General features: G+C 38.7%; 56 non-coding genes across 56 annotated transcripts; all 56 read right to left on the bottom strand.

Moving 5' to 3' along the window:
* Positions 1-318: 318 nt before the first annotated feature.
* On the bottom strand, positions 319-391 carry Trnav-cac (transfer RNA valine (anticodon CAC)). The gene has a single exon. It is a non-coding gene; the product is annotated as a tRNA-Val (tRNA).
* Positions 392-931: 540 nt separating this feature from the next.
* Positions 932-1,003, bottom strand: Trnap-ugg (transfer RNA proline (anticodon UGG)). Its single transcript has one exon. It is a non-coding gene; the product is annotated as a tRNA-Pro (tRNA).
* Positions 1,004-1,336: 333 nt separating this feature from the next.
* Trnap-agg (transfer RNA proline (anticodon AGG)) lies at positions 1,337-1,408 on the bottom strand. Its single transcript has one exon. It is a non-coding gene; the product is annotated as a tRNA-Pro (tRNA).
* Positions 1,409-1,734: 326 nt separating this feature from the next.
* Positions 1,735-1,807, bottom strand: Trnav-cac (transfer RNA valine (anticodon CAC)). The gene has a single exon. It is a non-coding gene; the product is annotated as a tRNA-Val (tRNA).
* Positions 1,808-2,347: 540 nt separating this feature from the next.
* Trnap-ugg (transfer RNA proline (anticodon UGG)) lies at positions 2,348-2,419 on the bottom strand. Its single transcript has one exon. It is a non-coding gene; the product is annotated as a tRNA-Pro (tRNA).
* Positions 2,420-2,752: 333 nt separating this feature from the next.
* Trnap-agg (transfer RNA proline (anticodon AGG)) lies at positions 2,753-2,824 on the bottom strand. The gene has a single exon. It is a non-coding gene; the product is annotated as a tRNA-Pro (tRNA).
* Positions 2,825-3,150: 326 nt separating this feature from the next.
* On the bottom strand, positions 3,151-3,223 carry Trnav-cac (transfer RNA valine (anticodon CAC)). Its single transcript has one exon. It is a non-coding gene; the product is annotated as a tRNA-Val (tRNA).
* A 540-nt stretch (positions 3,224-3,763) lies between these two features.
* On the bottom strand, positions 3,764-3,835 carry Trnap-ugg (transfer RNA proline (anticodon UGG)). Its single transcript has one exon. It is a non-coding gene; the product is annotated as a tRNA-Pro (tRNA).
* Positions 3,836-4,168: 333 nt separating this feature from the next.
* Positions 4,169-4,240, bottom strand: Trnap-agg (transfer RNA proline (anticodon AGG)). The gene has a single exon. It is a non-coding gene; the product is annotated as a tRNA-Pro (tRNA).
* A 326-nt stretch (positions 4,241-4,566) lies between these two features.
* Trnav-cac (transfer RNA valine (anticodon CAC)) lies at positions 4,567-4,639 on the bottom strand. The gene has a single exon. It is a non-coding gene; the product is annotated as a tRNA-Val (tRNA).
* Positions 4,640-5,179: 540 nt separating this feature from the next.
* On the bottom strand, positions 5,180-5,251 carry Trnap-ugg (transfer RNA proline (anticodon UGG)). The gene has a single exon. It is a non-coding gene; the product is annotated as a tRNA-Pro (tRNA).
* A 333-nt stretch (positions 5,252-5,584) lies between these two features.
* Positions 5,585-5,656, bottom strand: Trnap-agg (transfer RNA proline (anticodon AGG)). The gene has a single exon. It is a non-coding gene; the product is annotated as a tRNA-Pro (tRNA).
* Positions 5,657-5,982: 326 nt separating this feature from the next.
* On the bottom strand, positions 5,983-6,055 carry Trnav-cac (transfer RNA valine (anticodon CAC)). Its single transcript has one exon. It is a non-coding gene; the product is annotated as a tRNA-Val (tRNA).
* Positions 6,056-6,595: 540 nt separating this feature from the next.
* Trnap-ugg (transfer RNA proline (anticodon UGG)) lies at positions 6,596-6,667 on the bottom strand. The gene has a single exon. It is a non-coding gene; the product is annotated as a tRNA-Pro (tRNA).
* A 333-nt stretch (positions 6,668-7,000) lies between these two features.
* Positions 7,001-7,072, bottom strand: Trnap-agg (transfer RNA proline (anticodon AGG)). Its single transcript has one exon. It is a non-coding gene; the product is annotated as a tRNA-Pro (tRNA).
* Positions 7,073-7,398: 326 nt separating this feature from the next.
* On the bottom strand, positions 7,399-7,471 carry Trnav-cac (transfer RNA valine (anticodon CAC)). The gene has a single exon. It is a non-coding gene; the product is annotated as a tRNA-Val (tRNA).
* Positions 7,472-8,011: 540 nt separating this feature from the next.
* On the bottom strand, positions 8,012-8,083 carry Trnap-ugg (transfer RNA proline (anticodon UGG)). The gene has a single exon. It is a non-coding gene; the product is annotated as a tRNA-Pro (tRNA).
* A 333-nt stretch (positions 8,084-8,416) lies between these two features.
* On the bottom strand, positions 8,417-8,488 carry Trnap-agg (transfer RNA proline (anticodon AGG)). The gene has a single exon. It is a non-coding gene; the product is annotated as a tRNA-Pro (tRNA).
* A 326-nt stretch (positions 8,489-8,814) lies between these two features.
* Trnav-cac (transfer RNA valine (anticodon CAC)) lies at positions 8,815-8,887 on the bottom strand. Its single transcript has one exon. It is a non-coding gene; the product is annotated as a tRNA-Val (tRNA).
* A 540-nt stretch (positions 8,888-9,427) lies between these two features.
* Positions 9,428-9,499, bottom strand: Trnap-ugg (transfer RNA proline (anticodon UGG)). Its single transcript has one exon. It is a non-coding gene; the product is annotated as a tRNA-Pro (tRNA).
* Positions 9,500-9,832: 333 nt separating this feature from the next.
* Trnap-agg (transfer RNA proline (anticodon AGG)) lies at positions 9,833-9,904 on the bottom strand. Its single transcript has one exon. It is a non-coding gene; the product is annotated as a tRNA-Pro (tRNA).
* A 326-nt stretch (positions 9,905-10,230) lies between these two features.
* On the bottom strand, positions 10,231-10,303 carry Trnav-cac (transfer RNA valine (anticodon CAC)). Its single transcript has one exon. It is a non-coding gene; the product is annotated as a tRNA-Val (tRNA).
* A 540-nt stretch (positions 10,304-10,843) lies between these two features.
* Trnap-ugg (transfer RNA proline (anticodon UGG)) lies at positions 10,844-10,915 on the bottom strand. The gene has a single exon. It is a non-coding gene; the product is annotated as a tRNA-Pro (tRNA).
* A 333-nt stretch (positions 10,916-11,248) lies between these two features.
* Trnap-agg (transfer RNA proline (anticodon AGG)) lies at positions 11,249-11,320 on the bottom strand. The gene has a single exon. It is a non-coding gene; the product is annotated as a tRNA-Pro (tRNA).
* Positions 11,321-11,646: 326 nt separating this feature from the next.
* On the bottom strand, positions 11,647-11,719 carry Trnav-cac (transfer RNA valine (anticodon CAC)). The gene has a single exon. It is a non-coding gene; the product is annotated as a tRNA-Val (tRNA).
* Positions 11,720-12,259: 540 nt separating this feature from the next.
* Trnap-ugg (transfer RNA proline (anticodon UGG)) lies at positions 12,260-12,331 on the bottom strand. The gene has a single exon. It is a non-coding gene; the product is annotated as a tRNA-Pro (tRNA).
* A 333-nt stretch (positions 12,332-12,664) lies between these two features.
* Trnap-agg (transfer RNA proline (anticodon AGG)) lies at positions 12,665-12,736 on the bottom strand. The gene has a single exon. It is a non-coding gene; the product is annotated as a tRNA-Pro (tRNA).
* A 326-nt stretch (positions 12,737-13,062) lies between these two features.
* Trnav-cac (transfer RNA valine (anticodon CAC)) lies at positions 13,063-13,135 on the bottom strand. The gene has a single exon. It is a non-coding gene; the product is annotated as a tRNA-Val (tRNA).
* A 539-nt stretch (positions 13,136-13,674) lies between these two features.
* Trnap-ugg (transfer RNA proline (anticodon UGG)) lies at positions 13,675-13,746 on the bottom strand. The gene has a single exon. It is a non-coding gene; the product is annotated as a tRNA-Pro (tRNA).
* A 333-nt stretch (positions 13,747-14,079) lies between these two features.
* Positions 14,080-14,151, bottom strand: Trnap-agg (transfer RNA proline (anticodon AGG)). The gene has a single exon. It is a non-coding gene; the product is annotated as a tRNA-Pro (tRNA).
* Positions 14,152-14,477: 326 nt separating this feature from the next.
* Positions 14,478-14,550, bottom strand: Trnav-cac (transfer RNA valine (anticodon CAC)). Its single transcript has one exon. It is a non-coding gene; the product is annotated as a tRNA-Val (tRNA).
* Positions 14,551-15,090: 540 nt separating this feature from the next.
* On the bottom strand, positions 15,091-15,162 carry Trnap-ugg (transfer RNA proline (anticodon UGG)). Its single transcript has one exon. It is a non-coding gene; the product is annotated as a tRNA-Pro (tRNA).
* A 333-nt stretch (positions 15,163-15,495) lies between these two features.
* Trnap-agg (transfer RNA proline (anticodon AGG)) lies at positions 15,496-15,567 on the bottom strand. The gene has a single exon. It is a non-coding gene; the product is annotated as a tRNA-Pro (tRNA).
* Positions 15,568-15,893: 326 nt separating this feature from the next.
* Trnav-cac (transfer RNA valine (anticodon CAC)) lies at positions 15,894-15,966 on the bottom strand. The gene has a single exon. It is a non-coding gene; the product is annotated as a tRNA-Val (tRNA).
* Positions 15,967-16,506: 540 nt separating this feature from the next.
* On the bottom strand, positions 16,507-16,578 carry Trnap-ugg (transfer RNA proline (anticodon UGG)). Its single transcript has one exon. It is a non-coding gene; the product is annotated as a tRNA-Pro (tRNA).
* A 333-nt stretch (positions 16,579-16,911) lies between these two features.
* Positions 16,912-16,983, bottom strand: Trnap-agg (transfer RNA proline (anticodon AGG)). The gene has a single exon. It is a non-coding gene; the product is annotated as a tRNA-Pro (tRNA).
* Positions 16,984-17,309: 326 nt separating this feature from the next.
* Trnav-cac (transfer RNA valine (anticodon CAC)) lies at positions 17,310-17,382 on the bottom strand. Its single transcript has one exon. It is a non-coding gene; the product is annotated as a tRNA-Val (tRNA).
* A 540-nt stretch (positions 17,383-17,922) lies between these two features.
* Positions 17,923-17,994, bottom strand: Trnap-ugg (transfer RNA proline (anticodon UGG)). Its single transcript has one exon. It is a non-coding gene; the product is annotated as a tRNA-Pro (tRNA).
* Positions 17,995-18,327: 333 nt separating this feature from the next.
* On the bottom strand, positions 18,328-18,399 carry Trnap-agg (transfer RNA proline (anticodon AGG)). Its single transcript has one exon. It is a non-coding gene; the product is annotated as a tRNA-Pro (tRNA).
* A 326-nt stretch (positions 18,400-18,725) lies between these two features.
* Trnav-cac (transfer RNA valine (anticodon CAC)) lies at positions 18,726-18,798 on the bottom strand. The gene has a single exon. It is a non-coding gene; the product is annotated as a tRNA-Val (tRNA).
* Positions 18,799-19,338: 540 nt separating this feature from the next.
* On the bottom strand, positions 19,339-19,410 carry Trnap-ugg (transfer RNA proline (anticodon UGG)). Its single transcript has one exon. It is a non-coding gene; the product is annotated as a tRNA-Pro (tRNA).
* Positions 19,411-19,743: 333 nt separating this feature from the next.
* On the bottom strand, positions 19,744-19,815 carry Trnap-agg (transfer RNA proline (anticodon AGG)). The gene has a single exon. It is a non-coding gene; the product is annotated as a tRNA-Pro (tRNA).
* A 326-nt stretch (positions 19,816-20,141) lies between these two features.
* Trnav-cac (transfer RNA valine (anticodon CAC)) lies at positions 20,142-20,214 on the bottom strand. The gene has a single exon. It is a non-coding gene; the product is annotated as a tRNA-Val (tRNA).
* A 540-nt stretch (positions 20,215-20,754) lies between these two features.
* On the bottom strand, positions 20,755-20,826 carry Trnap-ugg (transfer RNA proline (anticodon UGG)). The gene has a single exon. It is a non-coding gene; the product is annotated as a tRNA-Pro (tRNA).
* Positions 20,827-21,159: 333 nt separating this feature from the next.
* On the bottom strand, positions 21,160-21,231 carry Trnap-agg (transfer RNA proline (anticodon AGG)). The gene has a single exon. It is a non-coding gene; the product is annotated as a tRNA-Pro (tRNA).
* A 326-nt stretch (positions 21,232-21,557) lies between these two features.
* Trnav-cac (transfer RNA valine (anticodon CAC)) lies at positions 21,558-21,630 on the bottom strand. Its single transcript has one exon. It is a non-coding gene; the product is annotated as a tRNA-Val (tRNA).
* Positions 21,631-22,170: 540 nt separating this feature from the next.
* Positions 22,171-22,242, bottom strand: Trnap-ugg (transfer RNA proline (anticodon UGG)). The gene has a single exon. It is a non-coding gene; the product is annotated as a tRNA-Pro (tRNA).
* A 333-nt stretch (positions 22,243-22,575) lies between these two features.
* Trnap-agg (transfer RNA proline (anticodon AGG)) lies at positions 22,576-22,647 on the bottom strand. Its single transcript has one exon. It is a non-coding gene; the product is annotated as a tRNA-Pro (tRNA).
* A 326-nt stretch (positions 22,648-22,973) lies between these two features.
* Positions 22,974-23,046, bottom strand: Trnav-cac (transfer RNA valine (anticodon CAC)). The gene has a single exon. It is a non-coding gene; the product is annotated as a tRNA-Val (tRNA).
* A 540-nt stretch (positions 23,047-23,586) lies between these two features.
* On the bottom strand, positions 23,587-23,658 carry Trnap-ugg (transfer RNA proline (anticodon UGG)). The gene has a single exon. It is a non-coding gene; the product is annotated as a tRNA-Pro (tRNA).
* Positions 23,659-23,991: 333 nt separating this feature from the next.
* On the bottom strand, positions 23,992-24,063 carry Trnap-agg (transfer RNA proline (anticodon AGG)). The gene has a single exon. It is a non-coding gene; the product is annotated as a tRNA-Pro (tRNA).
* A 326-nt stretch (positions 24,064-24,389) lies between these two features.
* Trnav-cac (transfer RNA valine (anticodon CAC)) lies at positions 24,390-24,462 on the bottom strand. Its single transcript has one exon. It is a non-coding gene; the product is annotated as a tRNA-Val (tRNA).
* Positions 24,463-25,002: 540 nt separating this feature from the next.
* Positions 25,003-25,074, bottom strand: Trnap-ugg (transfer RNA proline (anticodon UGG)). The gene has a single exon. It is a non-coding gene; the product is annotated as a tRNA-Pro (tRNA).
* A 333-nt stretch (positions 25,075-25,407) lies between these two features.
* Positions 25,408-25,479, bottom strand: Trnap-agg (transfer RNA proline (anticodon AGG)). The gene has a single exon. It is a non-coding gene; the product is annotated as a tRNA-Pro (tRNA).
* A 326-nt stretch (positions 25,480-25,805) lies between these two features.
* On the bottom strand, positions 25,806-25,878 carry Trnav-cac (transfer RNA valine (anticodon CAC)). Its single transcript has one exon. It is a non-coding gene; the product is annotated as a tRNA-Val (tRNA).
* A 540-nt stretch (positions 25,879-26,418) lies between these two features.
* On the bottom strand, positions 26,419-26,490 carry Trnap-ugg (transfer RNA proline (anticodon UGG)). Its single transcript has one exon. It is a non-coding gene; the product is annotated as a tRNA-Pro (tRNA).
* Between the last annotated feature and the right edge of the window lie 284 nt (positions 26,491-26,774).

The raw sequence follows: 26,774 nt of genomic DNA on the forward strand, positions 1-26,774 counted from the left end.
TTACCAATGTTTAAATAATAGTTATAAAATTTAGAAATGTCATCGCTTGTTGCTATTTTCGTTGGCCTTGTGTTATACATTTGACCTTTCTTGTTTTGTTACCTTTGAAATAAGGACGGAAACCTGTTAAAAGTACGGTGCTACAAAGAACTTTATTTAGGTTCTTAATGTATACGATCTCGAAGATTTAATTATATGTGTATGTTCAATCAAACATGAACTAAATGCGTCGGCTGCAAAAGAGCACTGAATGAGTACTACTTCTCAGCACTACAATATTAAGCCTAGTTCACCATGATCCGGATTACTCAAAAATTATGTTTCCGCTGGGGCTCGAACCCAGGACCTTCCGCGTGTGAAGCGGACGTGATTACCACTACACTACGGAAACAGTTGAAGTAAGTGCGAAGTTTTCCATATTTCAAGCAACCGGCGATTAAAAATGATAGTGCAATCAAGATGAATAACATCGGTATGCGCATACAGCAGGTGCGTGTTCGTGTTAATGTTCACCGTCACGGAAATTCTCTTTGCAGGCATTTATCTTTCTTCTGCGCAATCAATTGAAAAAGCAGATTCCTCTGTCTATATGTAGCATGATACTTGTTCGCTAGCTAAATCCGATATCGACAGTGGACAATTTCCTTCTTTGCTTATAAGTCAAGGTGATATCAAGGTAAGTTGTTTTATAGCCTGCACAAACCAAAATAAAACATTCTTCGACAACATTTTAAATAATCGGAAAACAAATGTATGTAGCAAATTTTGATTGAGTATCAACTCCTCTTTCTCTTCGTTTGACCTTTTCCCCATCAGTGACGTGACAACATGCTGAACAATTAATGAGCCAAACTGCTTTGAATGTCAATGGCAGATACAAAAGTACGATTTCATTGAATCCAAACGCATATAAACAGTTCCAAAAATTAACGGGCTCGTCCGGGATTCGAACCCGGGACCTCTCGCACCCAAAGCGAGAATCATACCCCTAGACCAACGAGCCGCTTGATAGTTCCAGCTACATTTTCCGTATTTAACTATAGAATACAATTATTCTTCTTACGTGGCAAAGGGGTTTACCTATCAATATATTCGAAATTCTAAGTTTACGAGAAAGTTGTACCTCACGTTGGTCGAGATCAAACAATAAAAAACCAAATGAAAATTAAACGATAACCATTGTATACTTGTATGCTTTTTTCTCCTGCTGATTATTGTTAATGCATTCTATACTTGACGTTCGAATTTAGCGGTGTATTTTCTTTGATTATCCCACCGACTGGGATTGAAAACAGTTTTGAGATTCGCCACGTGTTGACAATTTGAGACAAAAATAGGGCTCGTCCGGGATTCGAACCCGGGACCTCTCGCACCCTAAGCGAGAATCATACCCCTAGACCAACGAGCCTGTATAGCTTACCAATGTTTAAATAATAGTTATAAAATTTAGAAATGTCATCGCTTGTTGCTATTTTCGTTGGCCTTGTGTTATACATTTGACCTTTCTTGTTTTGTTACCTTTGAAATAAGGACGGAAACCTGTTAAAAGTACGGTGCTACAAAGAACTTTATTTAGGTTCTTAATGTATACGATCTCGAAGATTTAATTATATGTGTATGTTCAATCAAACATGAACTAAATGCGTCGGCTGCAAAAGAGCACTGAATGAGTACTACTTCTCAGCACTACAATATTAAGCCTAGTTCACCATGATCCGGATTACTCAAAAATTATGTTTCCGCTGGGGCTCGAACCCAGGACCTTCCGCGTGTGAAGCGGACGTGATTACCACTACACTACGGAAACAGTTGAAGTAAGTGCGAAGTTTTCCATATTTCAAGCAACCGGCGATTAAAAATGATAGTGCAATCAAGATGAATAACATCGGTATGCGCATACAGCAGGTGCGTGTTCGTGTTAATGTTCACCGTCACGGAAATTCTCTTTGCAGGCATTTATCTTTCTTCTGCGCAATCAATTGAAAAAGCAGATTCCTCTGTCTATATGTAGCATGATACTTGTTCGCTAGCTAAATCCGATATCGACAGTGGACAATTTCCTTCTTTGCTTATAAGTCAAGGTGATATCAAGGTAAGTTGTTTTATAGCCTGCACAAACCAAAATAAAACATTCTTCGACAACATTTTAAATAATCGGAAAACAAATGTATGTAGCAAATTTTGATTGAGTATCAACTCCTCTTTCTCTTCGTTTGACCTTTTCCCCATCAGTGACGTGACAACATGCTGAACAATTAATGAGCCAAACTGCTTTGAATGTCAATGGCAGATACAAAAGTACGATTTCATTGAATCCAAACGCATATAAACAGTTCCAAAAATTAACGGGCTCGTCCGGGATTCGAACCCGGGACCTCTCGCACCCAAAGCGAGAATCATACCCCTAGACCAACGAGCCGCTTGATAGTTCCAGCTACATTTTCCGTATTTAACTATAGAATACAATTATTCTTCTTACGTGGCAAAGGGGTTTACCTATCAATATATTCGAAATTCTAAGTTTACGAGAAAGTTGTACCTCACGTTGGTCGAGATCAAACAATAAAAAACCAAATGAAAATTAAACGATAACCATTGTATACTTGTATGCTTTTTTCTCCTGCTGATTATTGTTAATGCATTCTATACTTGACGTTCGAATTTAGCGGTGTATTTTCTTTGATTATCCCACCGACTGGGATTGAAAACAGTTTTGAGATTCGCCACGTGTTGACAATTTGAGACAAAAATAGGGCTCGTCCGGGATTCGAACCCGGGACCTCTCGCACCCTAAGCGAGAATCATACCCCTAGACCAACGAGCCTGTATAGCTTACCAATGTTTAAATAATAGTTATAAAATTTAGAAATGTCATCGCTTGTTGCTATTTTCGTTGGCCTTGTGTTATACATTTGACCTTTCTTGTTTTGTTACCTTTGAAATAAGGACGGAAACCTGTTAAAAGTACGGTGCTACAAAGAACTTTATTTAGGTTCTTAATGTATACGATCTCGAAGATTTAATTATATGTGTATGTTCAATCAAACATGAACTAAATGCGTCGGCTGCAAAAGAGCACTGAATGAGTACTACTTCTCAGCACTACAATATTAAGCCTAGTTCACCATGATCCGGATTACTCAAAAATTATGTTTCCGCTGGGGCTCGAACCCAGGACCTTCCGCGTGTGAAGCGGACGTGATTACCACTACACTACGGAAACAGTTGAAGTAAGTGCGAAGTTTTCCATATTTCAAGCAACCGGCGATTAAAAATGATAGTGCAATCAAGATGAATAACATCGGTATGCGCATACAGCAGGTGCGTGTTCGTGTTAATGTTCACCGTCACGGAAATTCTCTTTGCAGGCATTTATCTTTCTTCTGCGCAATCAATTGAAAAAGCAGATTCCTCTGTCTATATGTAGCATGATACTTGTTCGCTAGCTAAATCCGATATCGACAGTGGACAATTTCCTTCTTTGCTTATAAGTCAAGGTGATATCAAGGTAAGTTGTTTTATAGCCTGCACAAACCAAAATAAAACATTCTTCGACAACATTTTAAATAATCGGAAAACAAATGTATGTAGCAAATTTTGATTGAGTATCAACTCCTCTTTCTCTTCGTTTGACCTTTTCCCCATCAGTGACGTGACAACATGCTGAACAATTAATGAGCCAAACTGCTTTGAATGTCAATGGCAGATACAAAAGTACGATTTCATTGAATCCAAACGCATATAAACAGTTCCAAAAATTAACGGGCTCGTCCGGGATTCGAACCCGGGACCTCTCGCACCCAAAGCGAGAATCATACCCCTAGACCAACGAGCCGCTTGATAGTTCCAGCTACATTTTCCGTATTTAACTATAGAATACAATTATTCTTCTTACGTGGCAAAGGGGTTTACCTATCAATATATTCGAAATTCTAAGTTTACGAGAAAGTTGTACCTCACGTTGGTCGAGATCAAACAATAAAAAACCAAATGAAAATTAAACGATAACCATTGTATACTTGTATGCTTTTTTCTCCTGCTGATTATTGTTAATGCATTCTATACTTGACGTTCGAATTTAGCGGTGTATTTTCTTTGATTATCCCACCGACTGGGATTGAAAACAGTTTTGAGATTCGCCACGTGTTGACAATTTGAGACAAAAATAGGGCTCGTCCGGGATTCGAACCCGGGACCTCTCGCACCCTAAGCGAGAATCATACCCCTAGACCAACGAGCCTGTATAGCTTACCAATGTTTAAATAATAGTTATAAAATTTAGAAATGTCATCGCTTGTTGCTATTTTCGTTGGCCTTGTGTTATACATTTGACCTTTCTTGTTTTGTTACCTTTGAAATAAGGACGGAAACCTGTTAAAAGTACGGTGCTACAAAGAACTTTATTTAGGTTCTTAATGTATACGATCTCGAAGATTTAATTATATGTGTATGTTCAATCAAACATGAACTAAATGCGTCGGCTGCAAAAGAGCACTGAATGAGTACTACTTCTCAGCACTACAATATTAAGCCTAGTTCACCATGATCCGGATTACTCAAAAATTATGTTTCCGCTGGGGCTCGAACCCAGGACCTTCCGCGTGTGAAGCGGACGTGATTACCACTACACTACGGAAACAGTTGAAGTAAGTGCGAAGTTTTCCATATTTCAAGCAACCGGCGATTAAAAATGATAGTGCAATCAAGATGAATAACATCGGTATGCGCATACAGCAGGTGCGTGTTCGTGTTAATGTTCACCGTCACGGAAATTCTCTTTGCAGGCATTTATCTTTCTTCTGCGCAATCAATTGAAAAAGCAGATTCCTCTGTCTATATGTAGCATGATACTTGTTCGCTAGCTAAATCCGATATCGACAGTGGACAATTTCCTTCTTTGCTTATAAGTCAAGGTGATATCAAGGTAAGTTGTTTTATAGCCTGCACAAACCAAAATAAAACATTCTTCGACAACATTTTAAATAATCGGAAAACAAATGTATGTAGCAAATTTTGATTGAGTATCAACTCCTCTTTCTCTTCGTTTGACCTTTTCCCCATCAGTGACGTGACAACATGCTGAACAATTAATGAGCCAAACTGCTTTGAATGTCAATGGCAGATACAAAAGTACGATTTCATTGAATCCAAACGCATATAAACAGTTCCAAAAATTAACGGGCTCGTCCGGGATTCGAACCCGGGACCTCTCGCACCCAAAGCGAGAATCATACCCCTAGACCAACGAGCCGCTTGATAGTTCCAGCTACATTTTCCGTATTTAACTATAGAATACAATTATTCTTCTTACGTGGCAAAGGGGTTTACCTATCAATATATTCGAAATTCTAAGTTTACGAGAAAGTTGTACCTCACGTTGGTCGAGATCAAACAATAAAAAACCAAATGAAAATTAAACGATAACCATTGTATACTTGTATGCTTTTTTCTCCTGCTGATTATTGTTAATGCATTCTATACTTGACGTTCGAATTTAGCGGTGTATTTTCTTTGATTATCCCACCGACTGGGATTGAAAACAGTTTTGAGATTCGCCACGTGTTGACAATTTGAGACAAAAATAGGGCTCGTCCGGGATTCGAACCCGGGACCTCTCGCACCCTAAGCGAGAATCATACCCCTAGACCAACGAGCCTGTATAGCTTACCAATGTTTAAATAATAGTTATAAAATTTAGAAATGTCATCGCTTGTTGCTATTTTCGTTGGCCTTGTGTTATACATTTGACCTTTCTTGTTTTGTTACCTTTGAAATAAGGACGGAAACCTGTTAAAAGTACGGTGCTACAAAGAACTTTATTTAGGTTCTTAATGTATACGATCTCGAAGATTTAATTATATGTGTATGTTCAATCAAACATGAACTAAATGCGTCGGCTGCAAAAGAGCACTGAATGAGTACTACTTCTCAGCACTACAATATTAAGCCTAGTTCACCATGATCCGGATTACTCAAAAATTATGTTTCCGCTGGGGCTCGAACCCAGGACCTTCCGCGTGTGAAGCGGACGTGATTACCACTACACTACGGAAACAGTTGAAGTAAGTGCGAAGTTTTCCATATTTCAAGCAACCGGCGATTAAAAATGATAGTGCAATCAAGATGAATAACATCGGTATGCGCATACAGCAGGTGCGTGTTCGTGTTAATGTTCACCGTCACGGAAATTCTCTTTGCAGGCATTTATCTTTCTTCTGCGCAATCAATTGAAAAAGCAGATTCCTCTGTCTATATGTAGCATGATACTTGTTCGCTAGCTAAATCCGATATCGACAGTGGACAATTTCCTTCTTTGCTTATAAGTCAAGGTGATATCAAGGTAAGTTGTTTTATAGCCTGCACAAACCAAAATAAAACATTCTTCGACAACATTTTAAATAATCGGAAAACAAATGTATGTAGCAAATTTTGATTGAGTATCAACTCCTCTTTCTCTTCGTTTGACCTTTTCCCCATCAGTGACGTGACAACATGCTGAACAATTAATGAGCCAAACTGCTTTGAATGTCAATGGCAGATACAAAAGTACGATTTCATTGAATCCAAACGCATATAAACAGTTCCAAAAATTAACGGGCTCGTCCGGGATTCGAACCCGGGACCTCTCGCACCCAAAGCGAGAATCATACCCCTAGACCAACGAGCCGCTTGATAGTTCCAGCTACATTTTCCGTATTTAACTATAGAATACAATTATTCTTCTTACGTGGCAAAGGGGTTTACCTATCAATATATTCGAAATTCTAAGTTTACGAGAAAGTTGTACCTCACGTTGGTCGAGATCAAACAATAAAAAACCAAATGAAAATTAAACGATAACCATTGTATACTTGTATGCTTTTTTCTCCTGCTGATTATTGTTAATGCATTCTATACTTGACGTTCGAATTTAGCGGTGTATTTTCTTTGATTATCCCACCGACTGGGATTGAAAACAGTTTTGAGATTCGCCACGTGTTGACAATTTGAGACAAAAATAGGGCTCGTCCGGGATTCGAACCCGGGACCTCTCGCACCCTAAGCGAGAATCATACCCCTAGACCAACGAGCCTGTATAGCTTACCAATGTTTAAATAATAGTTATAAAATTTAGAAATGTCATCGCTTGTTGCTATTTTCGTTGGCCTTGTGTTATACATTTGACCTTTCTTGTTTTGTTACCTTTGAAATAAGGACGGAAACCTGTTAAAAGTACGGTGCTACAAAGAACTTTATTTAGGTTCTTAATGTATACGATCTCGAAGATTTAATTATATGTGTATGTTCAATCAAACATGAACTAAATGCGTCGGCTGCAAAAGAGCACTGAATGAGTACTACTTCTCAGCACTACAATATTAAGCCTAGTTCACCATGATCCGGATTACTCAAAAATTATGTTTCCGCTGGGGCTCGAACCCAGGACCTTCCGCGTGTGAAGCGGACGTGATTACCACTACACTACGGAAACAGTTGAAGTAAGTGCGAAGTTTTCCATATTTCAAGCAACCGGCGATTAAAAATGATAGTGCAATCAAGATGAATAACATCGGTATGCGCATACAGCAGGTGCGTGTTCGTGTTAATGTTCACCGTCACGGAAATTCTCTTTGCAGGCATTTATCTTTCTTCTGCGCAATCAATTGAAAAAGCAGATTCCTCTGTCTATATGTAGCATGATACTTGTTCGCTAGCTAAATCCGATATCGACAGTGGACAATTTCCTTCTTTGCTTATAAGTCAAGGTGATATCAAGGTAAGTTGTTTTATAGCCTGCACAAACCAAAATAAAACATTCTTCGACAACATTTTAAATAATCGGAAAACAAATGTATGTAGCAAATTTTGATTGAGTATCAACTCCTCTTTCTCTTCGTTTGACCTTTTCCCCATCAGTGACGTGACAACATGCTGAACAATTAATGAGCCAAACTGCTTTGAATGTCAATGGCAGATACAAAAGTACGATTTCATTGAATCCAAACGCATATAAACAGTTCCAAAAATTAACGGGCTCGTCCGGGATTCGAACCCGGGACCTCTCGCACCCAAAGCGAGAATCATACCCCTAGACCAACGAGCCGCTTGATAGTTCCAGCTACATTTTCCGTATTTAACTATAGAATACAATTATTCTTCTTACGTGGCAAAGGGGTTTACCTATCAATATATTCGAAATTCTAAGTTTACGAGAAAGTTGTACCTCACGTTGGTCGAGATCAAACAATAAAAAACCAAATGAAAATTAAACGATAACCATTGTATACTTGTATGCTTTTTTCTCCTGCTGATTATTGTTAATGCATTCTATACTTGACGTTCGAATTTAGCGGTGTATTTTCTTTGATTATCCCACCGACTGGGATTGAAAACAGTTTTGAGATTCGCCACGTGTTGACAATTTGAGACAAAAATAGGGCTCGTCCGGGATTCGAACCCGGGACCTCTCGCACCCTAAGCGAGAATCATACCCCTAGACCAACGAGCCTGTATAGCTTACCAATGTTTAAATAATAGTTATAAAATTTAGAAATGTCATCGCTTGTTGCTATTTTCGTTGGCCTTGTGTTATACATTTGACCTTTCTTGTTTTGTTACCTTTGAAATAAGGACGGAAACCTGTTAAAAGTACGGTGCTACAAAGAACTTTATTTAGGTTCTTAATGTATACGATCTCGAAGATTTAATTATATGTGTATGTTCAATCAAACATGAACTAAATGCGTCGGCTGCAAAAGAGCACTGAATGAGTACTACTTCTCAGCACTACAATATTAAGCCTAGTTCACCATGATCCGGATTACTCAAAAATTATGTTTCCGCTGGGGCTCGAACCCAGGACCTTCCGCGTGTGAAGCGGACGTGATTACCACTACACTACGGAAACAGTTGAAGTAAGTGCGAAGTTTTCCATATTTCAAGCAACCGGCGATTAAAAATGATAGTGCAATCAAGATGAATAACATCGGTATGCGCATACAGCAGGTGCGTGTTCGTGTTAATGTTCACCGTCACGGAAATTCTCTTTGCAGGCATTTATCTTTCTTCTGCGCAATCAATTGAAAAAGCAGATTCCTCTGTCTATATGTAGCATGATACTTGTTCGCTAGCTAAATCCGATATCGACAGTGGACAATTTCCTTCTTTGCTTATAAGTCAAGGTGATATCAAGGTAAGTTGTTTTATAGCCTGCACAAACCAAAATAAAACATTCTTCGACAACATTTTAAATAATCGGAAAACAAATGTATGTAGCAAATTTTGATTGAGTATCAACTCCTCTTTCTCTTCGTTTGACCTTTTCCCCATCAGTGACGTGACAACATGCTGAACAATTAATGAGCCAAACTGCTTTGAATGTCAATGGCAGATACAAAAGTACGATTTCATTGAATCCAAACGCATATAAACAGTTCCAAAAATTAACGGGCTCGTCCGGGATTCGAACCCGGGACCTCTCGCACCCAAAGCGAGAATCATACCCCTAGACCAACGAGCCGCTTGATAGTTCCAGCTACATTTTCCGTATTTAACTATAGAATACAATTATTCTTCTTACGTGGCAAAGGGGTTTACCTATCAATATATTCGAAATTCTAAGTTTACGAGAAAGTTGTACCTCACGTTGGTCGAGATCAAACAATAAAAAACCAAATGAAAATTAAACGATAACCATTGTATACTTGTATGCTTTTTTCTCCTGCTGATTATTGTTAATGCATTCTATACTTGACGTTCGAATTTAGCGGTGTATTTTCTTTGATTATCCCACCGACTGGGATTGAAAACAGTTTTGAGATTCGCCACGTGTTGACAATTTGAGACAAAAATAGGGCTCGTCCGGGATTCGAACCCGGGACCTCTCGCACCCTAAGCGAGAATCATACCCCTAGACCAACGAGCCTGTATAGCTTACCAATGTTTAAATAATAGTTATAAAATTTAGAAATGTCATCGCTTGTTGCTATTTTCGTTGGCCTTGTGTTATACATTTGACCTTTCTTGTTTTGTTACCTTTGAAATAAGGACGGAAACCTGTTAAAAGTACGGTGCTACAAAGAACTTTATTTAGGTTCTTAATGTATACGATCTCGAAGATTTAATTATATGTGTATGTTCAATCAAACATGAACTAAATGCGTCGGCTGCAAAAGAGCACTGAATGAGTACTACTTCTCAGCACTACAATATTAAGCCTAGTTCACCATGATCCGGATTACTCAAAAATTATGTTTCCGCTGGGGCTCGAACCCAGGACCTTCCGCGTGTGAAGCGGACGTGATTACCACTACACTACGGAAACAGTTGAAGTAAGTGCGAAGTTTTCCATATTTCAAGCAACCGGCGATTAAAAATGATAGTGCAATCAAGATGAATAACATCGGTATGCGCATACAGCAGGTGCGTGTTCGTGTTAATGTTCACCGTCACGGAAATTCTCTTTGCAGGCATTTATCTTTCTTCTGCGCAATCAATTGAAAAAGCAGATTCCTCTGTCTATATGTAGCATGATACTTGTTCGCTAGCTAAATCCGATATCGACAGTGGACAATTTCCTTCTTTGCTTATAAGTCAAGGTGATATCAAGGTAAGTTGTTTTATAGCCTGCACAAACCAAAATAAAACATTCTTCGACAACATTTTAAATAATCGGAAAACAAATGTATGTAGCAAATTTTGATTGAGTATCAACTCCTCTTTCTCTTCGTTTGACCTTTTCCCCATCAGTGACGTGACAACATGCTGAACAATTAATGAGCCAAACTGCTTTGAATGTCAATGGCAGATACAAAAGTACGATTTCATTGAATCCAAACGCATATAAACAGTTCCAAAAATTAACGGGCTCGTCCGGGATTCGAACCCGGGACCTCTCGCACCCAAAGCGAGAATCATACCCCTAGACCAACGAGCCGCTTGATAGTTCCAGCTACATTTTCCGTATTTAACTATAGAATACAATTATTCTTCTTACGTGGCAAAGGGGTTTACCTATCAATATATTCGAAATTCTAAGTTTACGAGAAAGTTGTACCTCACGTTGGTCGAGATCAAACAATAAAAAACCAAATGAAAATTAAACGATAACCATTGTATACTTGTATGCTTTTTTCTCCTGCTGATTATTGTTAATGCATTCTATACTTGACGTTCGAATTTAGCGGTGTATTTTCTTTGATTATCCCACCGACTGGGATTGAAAACAGTTTTGAGATTCGCCACGTGTTGACAATTTGAGACAAAAATAGGGCTCGTCCGGGATTCGAACCCGGGACCTCTCGCACCCTAAGCGAGAATCATACCCCTAGACCAACGAGCCTGTATAGCTTACCAATGTTTAAATAATAGTTATAAAATTTAGAAATGTCATCGCTTGTTGCTATTTTCGTTGGCCTTGTGTTATACATTTGACCTTTCTTGTTTTGTTACCTTTGAAATAAGGACGGAAACCTGTTAAAAGTACGGTGCTACAAAGAACTTTATTTAGGTTCTTAATGTATACGATCTCGAAGATTTAATTATATGTGTATGTTCAATCAAACATGAACTAAATGCGTCGGCTGCAAAAGAGCACTGAATGAGTACTACTTCTCAGCACTACAATATTAAGCCTAGTTCACCATGATCCGGATTACTCAAAAATTATGTTTCCGCTGGGGCTCGAACCCAGGACCTTCCGCGTGTGAAGCGGACGTGATTACCACTACACTACGGAAACAGTTGAAGTAAGTGCGAAGTTTTCCATATTTCAAGCAACCGGCGATTAAAAATGATAGTGCAATCAAGATGAATAACATCGGTATGCGCATACAGCAGGTGCGTGTTCGTGTTAATGTTCACCGTCACGGAAATTCTCTTTGCAGGCATTTATCTTTCTTCTGCGCAATCAATTGAAAAAGCAGATTCCTCTGTCTATATGTAGCATGATACTTGTTCGCTAGCTAAATCCGATATCGACAGTGGACAATTTCCTTCTTTGCTTATAAGTCAAGGTGATATCAAGGTAAGTTGTTTTATAGCCTGCACAAACCAAAATAAAACATTCTTCGACAACATTTTAAATAATCGGAAAACAAATGTATGTAGCAAATTTTGATTGAGTATCAACTCCTCTTTCTCTTCGTTTGACCTTTTCCCCATCAGTGACGTGACAACATGCTGAACAATTAATGAGCCAAACTGCTTTGAATGTCAATGGCAGATACAAAAGTACGATTTCATTGAATCCAAACGCATATAAACAGTTCCAAAAATTAACGGGCTCGTCCGGGATTCGAACCCGGGACCTCTCGCACCCAAAGCGAGAATCATACCCCTAGACCAACGAGCCGCTTGATAGTTCCAGCTACATTTTCCGTATTTAACTATAGAATACAATTATTCTTCTTACGTGGCAAAGGGGTTTACCTATCAATATATTCGAAATTCTAAGTTTACGAGAAAGTTGTACCTCACGTTGGTCGAGATCAAACAATAAAAAACCAAATGAAAATTAAACGATAACCATTGTATACTTGTATGCTTTTTTCTCCTGCTGATTATTGTTAATGCATTCTATACTTGACGTTCGAATTTAGCGGTGTATTTTCTTTGATTATCCCACCGACTGGGATTGAAAACAGTTTTGAGATTCGCCACGTGTTGACAATTTGAGACAAAAATAGGGCTCGTCCGGGATTCGAACCCGGGACCTCTCGCACCCTAAGCGAGAATCATACCCCTAGACCAACGAGCCTGTATAGCTTACCAATGTTTAAATAATAGTTATAAAATTTAGAAATGTCATCGCTTGTTGCTATTTTCGTTGGCCTTGTGTTATACATTTGACCTTTCTTGTTTTGTTACCTTTGAAATAAGGACGGAAACCTGTTAAAAGTACGGTGCTACAAAGAACTTTATTTAGGTTCTTAATGTATACGATCTCGAAGATTTAATTATATGTGTATGTTCAATCAAACATGAACTAAATGCGTCGGCTGCAAAAGAGCACTGAATGAGTACTACTTCTCAGCACTACAATATTAAGCCTAGTTCACCATGATCCGGATTACTCAAAAATTATGTTTCCGCTGGGGCTCGAACCCAGGACCTTCCGCGTGTGAAGCGGACGTGATTACCACTACACTACGGAAACAGTTGAAGTAAGTGCGAAGTTTTCCATATTTCAAGCAACCGGCGATTAAAAATGATAGTGCAATCAAGATGAATAACATCGGTATGCGCATACAGCAGGTGCGTGTTCGTGTTAATGTTCACCGTCACGGAAATTCTCTTTGCAGGCATTTATCTTTCTTCTGCGCAATCAATTGAAAAAGCAGATTCCTCTGTCTATATGTAGCATGATACTTGTTCGCTAGCTAAATCCGATATCGACAGTGGACAATTTCCTTCTTTGCTTATAAGTCAAGGTGATATCAAGGTAAGTTGTTTTATAGCCTGCACAAACCAAAATAAAACATTCTTCGACAACATTTTAAATAATCGGAAAACAAATGTATGTAGCAAATTTTGATTGAGTATCAACTCCTCTTTCTCTTCGTTTGACCTTTTCCCCATCAGTGACGTGACAACATGCTGAACAATTAATGAGCCAAACTCTTTGAATGTCAATGGCAGATACAAAAGTACGATTTCATTGAATCCAAACGCATATAAACAGTTCCAAAAATTAACGGGCTCGTCCGGGATTCGAACCCGGGACCTCTCGCACCCAAAGCGAGAATCATACCCCTAGACCAACGAGCCGCTTGATAGTTCCAGCTACATTTTCCGTATTTAACTATAGAATACAATTATTCTTCTTACGTGGCAAAGGGGTTTACCTATCAATATATTCGAAATTCTAAGTTTACGAGAAAGTTGTACCTCACGTTGGTCGAGATCAAACAATAAAAAACCAAATGAAAATTAAACGATAACCATTGTATACTTGTATGCTTTTTTCTCCTGCTGATTATTGTTAATGCATTCTATACTTGACGTTCGAATTTAGCGGTGTATTTTCTTTGATTATCCCACCGACTGGGATTGAAAACAGTTTTGAGATTCGCCACGTGTTGACAATTTGAGACAAAAATAGGGCTCGTCCGGGATTCGAACCCGGGACCTCTCGCACCCTAAGCGAGAATCATACCCCTAGACCAACGAGCCTGTATAGCTTACCAATGTTTAAATAATAGTTATAAAATTTAGAAATGTCATCGCTTGTTGCTATTTTCGTTGGCCTTGTGTTATACATTTGACCTTTCTTGTTTTGTTACCTTTGAAATAAGGACGGAAACCTGTTAAAAGTACGGTGCTACAAAGAACTTTATTTAGGTTCTTAATGTATACGATCTCGAAGATTTAATTATATGTGTATGTTCAATCAAACATGAACTAAATGCGTCGGCTGCAAAAGAGCACTGAATGAGTACTACTTCTCAGCACTACAATATTAAGCCTAGTTCACCATGATCCGGATTACTCAAAAATTATGTTTCCGCTGGGGCTCGAACCCAGGACCTTCCGCGTGTGAAGCGGACGTGATTACCACTACACTACGGAAACAGTTGAAGTAAGTGCGAAGTTTTCCATATTTCAAGCAACCGGCGATTAAAAATGATAGTGCAATCAAGATGAATAACATCGGTATGCGCATACAGCAGGTGCGTGTTCGTGTTAATGTTCACCGTCACGGAAATTCTCTTTGCAGGCATTTATCTTTCTTCTGCGCAATCAATTGAAAAAGCAGATTCCTCTGTCTATATGTAGCATGATACTTGTTCGCTAGCTAAATCCGATATCGACAGTGGACAATTTCCTTCTTTGCTTATAAGTCAAGGTGATATCAAGGTAAGTTGTTTTATAGCCTGCACAAACCAAAATAAAACATTCTTCGACAACATTTTAAATAATCGGAAAACAAATGTATGTAGCAAATTTTGATTGAGTATCAACTCCTCTTTCTCTTCGTTTGACCTTTTCCCCATCAGTGACGTGACAACATGCTGAACAATTAATGAGCCAAACTGCTTTGAATGTCAATGGCAGATACAAAAGTACGATTTCATTGAATCCAAACGCATATAAACAGTTCCAAAAATTAACGGGCTCGTCCGGGATTCGAACCCGGGACCTCTCGCACCCAAAGCGAGAATCATACCCCTAGACCAACGAGCCGCTTGATAGTTCCAGCTACATTTTCCGTATTTAACTATAGAATACAATTATTCTTCTTACGTGGCAAAGGGGTTTACCTATCAATATATTCGAAATTCTAAGTTTACGAGAAAGTTGTACCTCACGTTGGTCGAGATCAAACAATAAAAAACCAAATGAAAATTAAACGATAACCATTGTATACTTGTATGCTTTTTTCTCCTGCTGATTATTGTTAATGCATTCTATACTTGACGTTCGAATTTAGCGGTGTATTTTCTTTGATTATCCCACCGACTGGGATTGAAAACAGTTTTGAGATTCGCCACGTGTTGACAATTTGAGACAAAAATAGGGCTCGTCCGGGATTCGAACCCGGGACCTCTCGCACCCTAAGCGAGAATCATACCCCTAGACCAACGAGCCTGTATAGCTTACCAATGTTTAAATAATAGTTATAAAATTTAGAAATGTCATCGCTTGTTGCTATTTTCGTTGGCCTTGTGTTATACATTTGACCTTTCTTGTTTTGTTACCTTTGAAATAAGGACGGAAACCTGTTAAAAGTACGGTGCTACAAAGAACTTTATTTAGGTTCTTAATGTATACGATCTCGAAGATTTAATTATATGTGTATGTTCAATCAAACATGAACTAAATGCGTCGGCTGCAAAAGAGCACTGAATGAGTACTACTTCTCAGCACTACAATATTAAGCCTAGTTCACCATGATCCGGATTACTCAAAAATTATGTTTCCGCTGGGGCTCGAACCCAGGACCTTCCGCGTGTGAAGCGGACGTGATTACCACTACACTACGGAAACAGTTGAAGTAAGTGCGAAGTTTTCCATATTTCAAGCAACCGGCGATTAAAAATGATAGTGCAATCAAGATGAATAACATCGGTATGCGCATACAGCAGGTGCGTGTTCGTGTTAATGTTCACCGTCACGGAAATTCTCTTTGCAGGCATTTATCTTTCTTCTGCGCAATCAATTGAAAAAGCAGATTCCTCTGTCTATATGTAGCATGATACTTGTTCGCTAGCTAAATCCGATATCGACAGTGGACAATTTCCTTCTTTGCTTATAAGTCAAGGTGATATCAAGGTAAGTTGTTTTATAGCCTGCACAAACCAAAATAAAACATTCTTCGACAACATTTTAAATAATCGGAAAACAAATGTATGTAGCAAATTTTGATTGAGTATCAACTCCTCTTTCTCTTCGTTTGACCTTTTCCCCATCAGTGACGTGACAACATGCTGAACAATTAATGAGCCAAACTGCTTTGAATGTCAATGGCAGATACAAAAGTACGATTTCATTGAATCCAAACGCATATAAACAGTTCCAAAAATTAACGGGCTCGTCCGGGATTCGAACCCGGGACCTCTCGCACCCAAAGCGAGAATCATACCCCTAGACCAACGAGCCGCTTGATAGTTCCAGCTACATTTTCCGTATTTAACTATAGAATACAATTATTCTTCTTACGTGGCAAAGGGGTTTACCTATCAATATATTCGAAATTCTAAGTTTACGAGAAAGTTGTACCTCACGTTGGTCGAGATCAAACAATAAAAAACCAAATGAAAATTAAACGATAACCATTGTATACTTGTATGCTTTTTTCTCCTGCTGATTATTGTTAATGCATTCTATACTTGACGTTCGAATTTAGCGGTGTATTTTCTTTGATTATCCCACCGACTGGGATTGAAAACAGTTTTGAGATTCGCCACGTGTTGACAATTTGAGACAAAAATAGGGCTCGTCCGGGATTCGAACCCGGGACCTCTCGCACCCTAAGCGAGAATCATACCCCTAGACCAACGAGCCTGTATAGCTTACCAATGTTTAAATAATAGTTATAAAATTTAGAAATGTCATCGCTTGTTGCTATTTTCGTTGGCCTTGTGTTATACATTTGACCTTTCTTGTTTTGTTACCTTTGAAATAAGGACGGAAACCTGTTAAAAGTACGGTGCTACAAAGAACTTTATTTAGGTTCTTAATGTATACGATCTCGAAGATTTAATTATATGTGTATGTTCAATCAAACATGAACTAAATGCGTCGGCTGCAAAAGAGCACTGAATGAGTACTACTTCTCAGCACTACAATATTAAGCCTAGTTCACCATGATCCGGATTACTCAAAAATTATGTTTCCGCTGGGGCTCGAACCCAGGACCTTCCGCGTGTGAAGCGGACGTGATTACCACTACACTACGGAAACAGTTGAAGTAAGTGCGAAGTTTTCCATATTTCAAGCAACCGGCGATTAAAAATGATAGTGCAATCAAGATGAATAACATCGGTATGCGCATACAGCAGGTGCGTGTTCGTGTTAATGTTCACCGTCACGGAAATTCTCTTTGCAGGCATTTATCTTTCTTCTGCGCAATCAATTGAAAAAGCAGATTCCTCTGTCTATATGTAGCATGATACTTGTTCGCTAGCTAAATCCGATATCGACAGTGGACAATTTCCTTCTTTGCTTATAAGTCAAGGTGATATCAAGGTAAGTTGTTTTATAGCCTGCACAAACCAAAATAAAACATTCTTCGACAACATTTTAAATAATCGGAAAACAAATGTATGTAGCAAATTTTGATTGAGTATCAACTCCTCTTTCTCTTCGTTTGACCTTTTCCCCATCAGTGACGTGACAACATGCTGAACAATTAATGAGCCAAACTGCTTTGAATGTCAATGGCAGATACAAAAGTACGATTTCATTGAATCCAAACGCATATAAACAGTTCCAAAAATTAACGGGCTCGTCCGGGATTCGAACCCGGGACCTCTCGCACCCAAAGCGAGAATCATACCCCTAGACCAACGAGCCGCTTGATAGTTCCAGCTACATTTTCCGTATTTAACTATAGAATACAATTATTCTTCTTACGTGGCAAAGGGGTTTACCTATCAATATATTCGAAATTCTAAGTTTACGAGAAAGTTGTACCTCACGTTGGTCGAGATCAAACAATAAAAAACCAAATGAAAATTAAACGATAACCATTGTATACTTGTATGCTTTTTTCTCCTGCTGATTATTGTTAATGCATTCTATACTTGACGTTCGAATTTAGCGGTGTATTTTCTTTGATTATCCCACCGACTGGGATTGAAAACAGTTTTGAGATTCGCCACGTGTTGACAATTTGAGACAAAAATAGGGCTCGTCCGGGATTCGAACCCGGGACCTCTCGCACCCTAAGCGAGAATCATACCCCTAGACCAACGAGCCTGTATAGCTTACCAATGTTTAAATAATAGTTATAAAATTTAGAAATGTCATCGCTTGTTGCTATTTTCGTTGGCCTTGTGTTATACATTTGACCTTTCTTGTTTTGTTACCTTTGAAATAAGGACGGAAACCTGTTAAAAGTACGGTGCTACAAAGAACTTTATTTAGGTTCTTAATGTATACGATCTCGAAGATTTAATTATATGTGTATGTTCAATCAAACATGAACTAAATGCGTCGGCTGCAAAAGAGCACTGAATGAGTACTACTTCTCAGCACTACAATATTAAGCCTAGTTCACCATGATCCGGATTACTCAAAAATTATGTTTCCGCTGGGGCTCGAACCCAGGACCTTCCGCGTGTGAAGCGGACGTGATTACCACTACACTACGGAAACAGTTGAAGTAAGTGCGAAGTTTTCCATATTTCAAGCAACCGGCGATTAAAAATGATAGTGCAATCAAGATGAATAACATCGGTATGCGCATACAGCAGGTGCGTGTTCGTGTTAATGTTCACCGTCACGGAAATTCTCTTTGCAGGCATTTATCTTTCTTCTGCGCAATCAATTGAAAAAGCAGATTCCTCTGTCTATATGTAGCATGATACTTGTTCGCTAGCTAAATCCGATATCGACAGTGGACAATTTCCTTCTTTGCTTATAAGTCAAGGTGATATCAAGGTAAGTTGTTTTATAGCCTGCACAAACCAAAATAAAACATTCTTCGACAACATTTTAAATAATCGGAAAACAAATGTATGTAGCAAATTTTGATTGAGTATCAACTCCTCTTTCTCTTCGTTTGACCTTTTCCCCATCAGTGACGTGACAACATGCTGAACAATTAATGAGCCAAACTGCTTTGAATGTCAATGGCAGATACAAAAGTACGATTTCATTGAATCCAAACGCATATAAACAGTTCCAAAAATTAACGGGCTCGTCCGGGATTCGAACCCGGGACCTCTCGCACCCAAAGCGAGAATCATACCCCTAGACCAACGAGCCGCTTGATAGTTCCAGCTACATTTTCCGTATTTAACTATAGAATACAATTATTCTTCTTACGTGGCAAAGGGGTTTACCTATCAATATATTCGAAATTCTAAGTTTACGAGAAAGTTGTACCTCACGTTGGTCGAGATCAAACAATAAAAAACCAAATGAAAATTAAACGATAACCATTGTATACTTGTATGCTTTTTTCTCCTGCTGATTATTGTTAATGCATTCTATACTTGACGTTCGAATTTAGCGGTGTATTTTCTTTGATTATCCCACCGACTGGGATTGAAAACAGTTTTGAGATTCGCCACGTGTTGACAATTTGAGACAAAAATAGGGCTCGTCCGGGATTCGAACCCGGGACCTCTCGCACCCTAAGCGAGAATCATACCCCTAGACCAACGAGCCTGTATAGCTTACCAATGTTTAAATAATAGTTATAAAATTTAGAAATGTCATCGCTTGTTGCTATTTTCGTTGGCCTTGTGTTATACATTTGACCTTTCTTGTTTTGTTACCTTTGAAATAAGGACGGAAACCTGTTAAAAGTACGGTGCTACAAAGAACTTTATTTAGGTTCTTAATGTATACGATCTCGAAGATTTAATTATATGTGTATGTTCAATCAAACATGAACTAAATGCGTCGGCTGCAAAAGAGCACTGAATGAGTACTACTTCTCAGCACTACAATATTAAGCCTAGTTCACCATGATCCGGATTACTCAAAAATTATGTTTCCGCTGGGGCTCGAACCCAGGACCTTCCGCGTGTGAAGCGGACGTGATTACCACTACACTACGGAAACAGTTGAAGTAAGTGCGAAGTTTTCCATATTTCAAGCAACCGGCGATTAAAAATGATAGTGCAATCAAGATGAATAACATCGGTATGCGCATACAGCAGGTGCGTGTTCGTGTTAATGTTCACCGTCACGGAAATTCTCTTTGCAGGCATTTATCTTTCTTCTGCGCAATCAATTGAAAAAGCAGATTCCTCTGTCTATATGTAGCATGATACTTGTTCGCTAGCTAAATCCGATATCGACAGTGGACAATTTCCTTCTTTGCTTATAAGTCAAGGTGATATCAAGGTAAGTTGTTTTATAGCCTGCACAAACCAAAATAAAACATTCTTCGACAACATTTTAAATAATCGGAAAACAAATGTATGTAGCAAATTTTGATTGAGTATCAACTCCTCTTTCTCTTCGTTTGACCTTTTCCCCATCAGTGACGTGACAACATGCTGAACAATTAATGAGCCAAACTGCTTTGAATGTCAATGGCAGATACAAAAGTACGATTTCATTGAATCCAAACGCATATAAACAGTTCCAAAAATTAACGGGCTCGTCCGGGATTCGAACCCGGGACCTCTCGCACCCAAAGCGAGAATCATACCCCTAGACCAACGAGCCGCTTGATAGTTCCAGCTACATTTTCCGTATTTAACTATAGAATACAATTATTCTTCTTACGTGGCAAAGGGGTTTACCTATCAATATATTCGAAATTCTAAGTTTACGAGAAAGTTGTACCTCACGTTGGTCGAGATCAAACAATAAAAAACCAAATGAAAATTAAACGATAACCATTGTATACTTGTATGCTTTTTTCTCCTGCTGATTATTGTTAATGCATTCTATACTTGACGTTCGAATTTAGCGGTGTATTTTCTTTGATTATCCCACCGACTGGGATTGAAAACAGTTTTGAGATTCGCCACGTGTTGACAATTTGAGACAAAAATAGGGCTCGTCCGGGATTCGAACCCGGGACCTCTCGCACCCTAAGCGAGAATCATACCCCTAGACCAACGAGCCTGTATAGCTTACCAATGTTTAAATAATAGTTATAAAATTTAGAAATGTCATCGCTTGTTGCTATTTTCGTTGGCCTTGTGTTATACATTTGACCTTTCTTGTTTTGTTACCTTTGAAATAAGGACGGAAACCTGTTAAAAGTACGGTGCTACAAAGAACTTTATTTAGGTTCTTAATGTATACGATCTCGAAGATTTAATTATATGTGTATGTTCAATCAAACATGAACTAAATGCGTCGGCTGCAAAAGAGCACTGAATGAGTACTACTTCTCAGCACTACAATATTAAGCCTAGTTCACCATGATCCGGATTACTCAAAAATTATGTTTCCGCTGGGGCTCGAACCCAGGACCTTCCGCGTGTGAAGCGGACGTGATTACCACTACACTACGGAAACAGTTGAAGTAAGTGCGAAGTTTTCCATATTTCAAGCAACCGGCGATTAAAAATGATAGTGCAATCAAGATGAATAACATCGGTATGCGCATACAGCAGGTGCGTGTTCGTGTTAATGTTCACCGTCACGGAAATTCTCTTTGCAGGCATTTATCTTTCTTCTGCGCAATCAATTGAAAAAGCAGATTCCTCTGTCTATATGTAGCATGATACTTGTTCGCTAGCTAAATCCGATATCGACAGTGGACAATTTCCTTCTTTGCTTATAAGTCAAGGTGATATCAAGGTAAGTTGTTTTATAGCCTGCACAAACCAAAATAAAACATTCTTCGACAACATTTTAAATAATCGGAAAACAAATGTATGTAGCAAATTTTGATTGAGTATCAACTCCTCTTTCTCTTCGTTTGACCTTTTCCCCATCAGTGACGTGACAACATGCTGAACAATTAATGAGCCAAACTGCTTTGAATGTCAATGGCAGATACAAAAGTACGATTTCATTGAATCCAAACGCATATAAACAGTTCCAAAAATTAACGGGCTCGTCCGGGATTCGAACCCGGGACCTCTCGCACCCAAAGCGAGAATCATACCCCTAGACCAACGAGCCGCTTGATAGTTCCAGCTACATTTTCCGTATTTAACTATAGAATACAATTATTCTTCTTACGTGGCAAAGGGGTTTACCTATCAATATATTCGAAATTCTAAGTTTACGAGAAAGTTGTACCTCACGTTGGTCGAGATCAAACAATAAAAAACCAAATGAAAATTAAACGATAACCATTGTATACTTGTATGCTTTTTTCTCCTGCTGATTATTGTTAATGCATTCTATACTTGACGTTCGAATTTAGCGGTGTATTTTCTTTGATTATCCCACCGACTGGGATTGAAAACAGTTTTGAGATTCGCCACGTGTTGACAATTTGAGACAAAAATAGGGCTCGTCCGGGATTCGAACCCGGGACCTCTCGCACCCTAAGCGAGAATCATACCCCTAGACCAACGAGCCTGTATAGCTTACCAATGTTTAAATAATAGTTATAAAATTTAGAAATGTCATCGCTTGTTGCTATTTTCGTTGGCCTTGTGTTATACATTTGACCTTTCTTGTTTTGTTACCTTTGAAATAAGGACGGAAACCTGTTAAAAGTACGGTGCTACAAAGAACTTTATTTAGGTTCTTAATGTATACGATCTCGAAGATTTAATTATATGTGTATGTTCAATCAAACATGAACTAAATGCGTCGGCTGCAAAAGAGCACTGAATGAGTACTACTTCTCAGCACTACAATATTAAGCCTAGTTCACCATGATCCGGATTACTCAAAAATTATGTTTCCGCTGGGGCTCGAACCCAGGACCTTCCGCGTGTGAAGCGGACGTGATTACCACTACACTACGGAAACAGTTGAAGTAAGTGCGAAGTTTTCCATATTTCAAGCAACCGGCGATTAAAAATGATAGTGCAATCAAGATGAATAACATCGGTATGCGCATACAGCAGGTGCGTGTTCGTGTTAATGTTCACCGTCACGGAAATTCTCTTTGCAGGCATTTATCTTTCTTCTGCGCAATCAATTGAAAAAGCAGATTCCTCTGTCTATATGTAGCATGATACTTGTTCGCTAGCTAAATCCGATATCGACAGTGGACAATTTCCTTCTTTGCTTATAAGTCAAGGTGATATCAAGGTAAGTTGTTTTATAGCCTGCACAAACCAAAATAAAACATTCTTCGACAACATTTTAAATAATCGGAAAACAAATGTATGTAGCAAATTTTGATTGAGTATCAACTCCTCTTTCTCTTCGTTTGACCTTTTCCCCATCAGTGACGTGACAACATGCTGAACAATTAATGAGCCAAACTGCTTTGAATGTCAATGGCAGATACAAAAGTACGATTTCATTGAATCCAAACGCATATAAACAGTTCCAAAAATTAACGGGCTCGTCCGGGATTCGAACCCGGGACCTCTCGCACCCAAAGCGAGAATCATACCCCTAGACCAACGAGCCGCTTGATAGTTCCAGCTACATTTTCCGTATTTAACTATAGAATACAATTATTCTTCTTACGTGGCAAAGGGGTTTACCTATCAATATATTCGAAATTCTAAGTTTACGAGAAAGTTGTACCTCACGTTGGTCGAGATCAAACAATAAAAAACCAAATGAAAATTAAACGATAACCATTGTATACTTGTATGCTTTTTTCTCCTGCTGATTATTGTTAATGCATTCTATACTTGACGTTCGAATTTAGCGGTGTATTTTCTTTGATTATCCCACCGACTGGGATTGAAAACAGTTTTGAGATTCGCCACGTGTTGACAATTTGAGACAAAAATAGGGCTCGTCCGGGATTCGAACCCGGGACCTCTCGCACCCTAAGCGAGAATCATACCCCTAGACCAACGAGCCTGTATAGCTTACCAATGTTTAAATAATAGTTATAAAATTTAGAAATGTCATCGCTTGTTGCTATTTTCGTTGGCCTTGTGTTATACATTTGACCTTTCTTGTTTTGTTACCTTTGAAATAAGGACGGAAACCTGTTAAAAGTACGGTGCTACAAAGAACTTTATTTAGGTTCTTAATGTATACGATCTCGAAGATTTAATTATATGTGTATGTTCAATCAAACATGAACTAAATGCGTCGGCTGCAAAAGAGCACTGAATGAGTACTACTTCTCAGCACTACAATATTAAGCCTAGTTCACCATGATCCGGATTACTCAAAAATTATGTTTCCGCTGGGGCTCGAACCCAGGACCTTCCGCGTGTGAAGCGGACGTGATTACCACTACACTACGGAAACAGTTGAAGTAAGTGCGAAGTTTTCCATATTTCAAGCAACCGGCGATTAAAAATGATAGTGCAATCAAGATGAATAACATCGGTATGCGCATACAGCAGGTGCGTGTTCGTGTTAATGTTCACCGTCACGGAAATTCTCTTTGCAGGCATTTATCTTTCTTCTGCGCAATCAATTGAAAAAGCAGATTCCTCTGTCTATATGTAGCATGATACTTGTTCGCTAGCTAAATCCGATATCGACAGTGGACAATTTCCTTCTTTGCTTATAAGTCAAGGTGATATCAAGGTAAGTTGTTTTATAGCCTGCACAAACCAAAATAAAACATTCTTCGACAACATTTTAAATAATCGGAAAACAAATGTATGTAGCAAATTTTGATTGAGTATCAACTCCTCTTTCTCTTCGTTTGACCTTTTCCCCATCAGTGACGTGACAACATGCTGAACAATTAATGAGCCAAACTGCTTTGAATGTCAATGGCAGATACAAAAGTACGATTTCATTGAATCCAAACGCATATAAACAGTTCCAAAAATTAACGGGCTCGTCCGGGATTCGAACCCGGGACCTCTCGCACCCAAAGCGAGAATCATACCCCTAGACCAACGAGCCGCTTGATAGTTCCAGCTACATTTTCCGTATTTAACTATAGAATACAATTATTCTTCTTACGTGGCAAAGGGGTTTACCTATCAATATATTCGAAATTCTAAGTTTACGAGAAAGTTGTACCTCACGTTGGTCGAGATCAAACAATAAAAAACCAAATGAAAATTAAACGATAACCATTGTATACTTGTATGCTTTTTTCTCCTGCTGATTATTGTTAATGCATTCTATACTTGACGTTCGAATTTAGCGGTGTATTTTCTTTGATTATCCCACCGACTGGGATTGAAAACAGTTTTGAGATTCGCCACGTGTTGACAATTTGAGACAAAAATAGGGCTCGTCCGGGATTCGAACCCGGGACCTCTCGCACCCTAAGCGAGAATCATACCCCTAGACCAACGAGCCTGTATAGCTTACCAATGTTTAAATAATAGTTATAAAATTTAGAAATGTCATCGCTTGTTGCTATTTTCGTTGGCCTTGTGTTATACATTTGACCTTTCTTGTTTTGTTACCTTTGAAATAAGGACGGAAACCTGTTAAAAGTACGGTGCTACAAAGAACTTTATTTAGGTTCTTAATGTATACGATCTCGAAGATTTAATTATATGTGTATGTTCAATCAAACATGAACTAAATGCGTCGGCTGCAAAAGAGCACTGAATGAGTACTACTTCTCAGCACTACAATATTAAGCCTAGTTCACCATGATCCGGATTACTCAAAAATTATGTTTCCGCTGGGGCTCGAACCCAGGACCTTCCGCGTGTGAAGCGGACGTGATTACCACTACACTACGGAAACAGTTGAAGTAAGTGCGAAGTTTTCCATATTTCAAGCAACCGGCGATTAAAAATGATAGTGCAATCAAGATGAATAACATCGGTATGCGCATACAGCAGGTGCGTGTTCGTGTTAATGTTCACCGTCACGGAAATTCTCTTTGCAGGCATTTATCTTTCTTCTGCGCAATCAATTGAAAAAGCAGATTCCTCTGTCTATATGTAGCATGATACTTGTTCGCTAGCTAAATCCGATATCGACAGTGGACAATTTCCTTCTTTGCTTATAAGTCAAGGTGATATCAAGGTAAGTTGTTTTATAGCCTGCACAAACCAAAATAAAACATTCTTCGACAACATTTTAAATAATCGGAAAACAAATGTATGTAGCAAATTTTGATTGAGTATCAACTCCTCTTTCTCTTCGTTTGACCTTTTCCCCATCAGTGACGTGACAACATGCTGAACAATTAATGAGCCAAACTGCTTTGAATGTCAATGGCAGATACAAAAGTACGATTTCATTGAATCCAAACGCATATAAACAGTTCCAAAAATTAACGGGCTCGTCCGGGATTCGAACCCGGGACCTCTCGCACCCAAAGCGAGAATCATACCCCTAGACCAACGAGCCGCTTGATAGTTCCAGCTACATTTTCCGTATTTAACTATAGAATACAATTATTCTTCTTACGTGGCAAAGGGGTTTACCTATCAATATATTCGAAATTCTAAGTTTACGAGAAAGTTGTACCTCACGTTGGTCGAGATCAAACAATAAAAAACCAAATGAAAATTAAACGATAACCATTGTATACTTGTATGCTTTTTTCTCCTGCTGATTATTGTTAATGCATTCTATACTTGACGTTCGAATTTAGCGGTGTATTTTCTTTGATTATCCCACCGACTGGGATT

The sequence above is a fragment of the Mytilus californianus genome, unplaced genomic scaffold, assembly GCF_021869535.1.
Source record: "Mytilus californianus isolate M0D057914Y unplaced genomic scaffold, xbMytCali1.0.p SCAF_19, whole genome shotgun sequence".
Classification (NCBI taxonomy): domain Eukaryota; kingdom Metazoa; phylum Mollusca; class Bivalvia; order Mytilida; family Mytilidae; genus Mytilus; species Mytilus californianus.